This window comes from Hippoglossus stenolepis, chromosome 1 (genome assembly GCF_022539355.2).
Source record: "Hippoglossus stenolepis isolate QCI-W04-F060 chromosome 1, HSTE1.2, whole genome shotgun sequence".
In the NCBI taxonomy this organism is placed as follows: domain Eukaryota; kingdom Metazoa; phylum Chordata; class Actinopteri; order Pleuronectiformes; family Pleuronectidae; genus Hippoglossus; species Hippoglossus stenolepis.
The window spans coordinates 22,266,961-22,270,241 of NC_061483.1; positions in this window are offsets into that span (position 1 = coordinate 22,266,961).

Here is a 3,281-nt window from a genome sequence, read left to right on the forward strand (position 1 = left end):
CATAAAGTCTCCCTTTTTTATGTCTCTGTGGAGTGTGTGACCATTAAATGCAGAGTTATGTTGTATTTCAGACAGAAGGGGGCACCATTACTCCACCAATGTATACGTGCACCACCTGAGTCCTGTGCTTTATTTTTCCAGTCTCCTCTGGAGATCAAAACCAGACATTTTCCCAATCGTAGTCATAACTCTCTCATTTACTTGTGTAATATTTTTTGTAAAGAAAGTTTGTTGACCTTTTTCATGCGAGTTCTTATGTAGTGACATCAATCAAGTACCATCAGCACATAAAGCCATTATGTTCTGCATTTATTTGAAACATGATTACATCTATTAATCTATTGAATGCAATTCATCTGGATTGTGTTTGACAATGCATGTTAGTCACACATAACAAAATATAGACCTTCATTTATTATTTTGAATGGAAATAAGATGCATTAATGCTACGATGGAAGGAAGGAAGGAAGGAAGCACAGAGAGAAATTAGGCTTAATCATTATTATAGATTACAAGAAGCTAAAGAGCCAGAGTGCGGTGGTGGAGATCAACTGTAGGTGCACACAATGGCTTGGGCGTGTCCTCAGAATGGACCTGAACCACATGCCGGAAACCGCCCTAAGATGGTCACTAACTGGAAAAACGCGAAAAAGGTCGGCCCAAAGCGACATGGCGGTGAACTGTGACAGCCAAGCTAAAAGAGAGGGGAGGCCCAACACGTAGCCCAGGACAGGCCAGGATAGATGCAGATAGTCGATGCCTTATGTCCCTCAAGGGATGAAGAGGAAACTGTACACAAATAAACACCAAGCACACAAAATACTCTGCCCTGCTTTATGTTGTAAATGATACTGTGCAAATGTAATGTATGTAATTGATTTACTTCTGGAGGAAGTGGTGCAGGACCGATCCATGCACTGGCATATAATTATATACACCGCAGATTGTTCAGGCTAATGCTACATCTTAATATTTTCACTTTATTGCATCACAAATTGATTCAAGTTTACATCGATTTCTTCAAATCCAATCTCTGTATGTTTAAATGTGGCAGAGCCCTGATAGTTTTCTGATCGGTCGACTGCTCGCTGCGTCCTCCCTCCCAGTGCTCGCTCCAACCACAGGAAGCTCTCCTCTTTCAAACCAGTCCAACACTTCCTCGTGGATGCTCCCCTCAGCCAAAGTCCAGGCTGATGGCTGTTTTGGCAGAGGAGGGCCTGTATTTACACAGCAAGTGCTTGGTGTGTGTTTGTGTGGAGAGTAGGCATAATCATGGGGAAGCTGAAGCACTCCTGGCCCCTTGAAAGGCACTTTATGTGTGTATTTGTGGCTACGGTAATTGGGCCCCTCCCTTTTATAAGCTGACCCATTTGACGGGGTCCATGTCTGAGCCCTTGTACTGATATTTGTGTGTGTGTGCGTGTAGCAGATGATGTGTATGGTTCATGTGTTACAATGATCTCTGAAACCCAGCCCTCGTGTTGGACATGGTCCCCTGGTTTGGCTTTGTCCCCCATTACCAAAGCCAGCTGGCTGGTCGCACACAACTGCATGTTGCTTAGATTCAACCGTGGCTCATTCCTATGTGTAATTCAACCACTGAACACTGAGGGGAGCTCTAGTGTTATGCCGCCCTGCTTTGTTTCAACGACTTTCTTTGCATACTTAATACACACTGTGGCACATACACACAGGGCATCAGGACGTACATACACATGCAGGTAAACACACACCCGCAGAGTGGTTGTTTGGTCAGATAAAGGAGTAGTGACGGGAGGGCAGGGGGTCACTGAGGGTGTCTGGCCCTCGGCGGAAGTGACTGCTCTCAGCCTCCCTCTCTCCCGCCTCCGTAATAAGAGTGACCGTTTGATTCCTGCACAAAAGGAGCAATTACAAGGAGTTGTTTAATCACCCACACTTTTATTGAGCTCGGGGTCTCTTAGCTTGCAGCTCAGGCCCCCATCGGTGGCGGCAGCGGGTGACCGGACTGACAGAGAAGGTCGGTGGTTTAACGGGGCGCGAAGGGGTCTCGTTTGAGTTAAGACTTTGCAGACGACTCTGCATGCGGCGGAGGCCCCCGGGACAGAGACAAAGAGGTAGACGATACCAGAAGACAGGCCGAGCCAGCCAGGCAGGAGAGATAGATGGACTCAACAGAGGAGACGGAGACTAGAGGGCAGAGTTTGGGGGACACATCGGAATCAGAATGACTTTCTTTGCCTAAGTGGTTTAAATGTGCAGGAGGTTCTCTTGACAGACAAATCGGCATAATTTATGCATGTGGCGCAAAACTAAAGAGGTGTTTAGTTACGTGGTGGTGCACCTGCACTTGTTGAGCAGGTGTGCTGAATTCCCAGGACAGCAGCGGAACCGGCGTCCAATGATTTTAGAAAGAAAAGCTTGAAATACGCAACAAAGCATGGACATGATTTTCTGAACTTTACAAGCAGTGAACCACACAAGGACTTATGTGGACATTGTGGGTGCAGGGGTGGCATACAAAAATGTCGAACAAAGAGAGATAGAAGAAAAAACAACAGAATACGATTTTCCTACTTTACAGTCATCCCAGAGCCCCAGTAAGCCCAAACTCCCATTCAAAACAGTACGGAGCGCCGTCAGTGTCAGTGCTTTTTATTGAATTTTCAGCCCTGGTGTTACTTTATATTTGTGTGCATGCGGAGTGCCTCCTCCTCCTCCTCCTCCACCCCCCTGGATATGAATGATGGAGTACAAGTCCTTGTCTAGTCCCTCAGAGATGGAAAAGGATGGTGGTGTGAGGCGAGGACGGTGCAGGGGGTGCATGGGCGATGGATGGAGGAGCCGACGGTGGTGGTGGTCAGGAGAGGAAGGGGGTGGTTGTTGTCAGATGGCGCAAACTGGGAAAGAACAGCACCACTGTGCGGTGACCGAGGGGAGATGGGTGTGTGTGTGTAGGTTTGGAGGAGGGGGTGTGTTGAGAAGAAGAGGGTCGAAAAAGATAGAAGAGGATGAGAGGGGAGAGGGAGGGAGAAACAGAGTACACCATTGCCGCTCATAAAGCCAACAGCTGTGTGGGTAATGTTTTGTGACACCGAGCCTCTCTGAGCCCTTCTGTTTCCCAGAGAGCGAGGAGACGCCATATTCCGTCGTCACAAATGGCTCTGTCATTCACCCCCTAAGTCTTAATTATCGCTCCTGGTTTTTTTGGCCACGTTTTGCTCAGGCGTATGGATCCATCTGCACGCTGTATAATTCCACTCCGCAATTTACAAGTGGCATTTATTACAATGGCCTCGGCG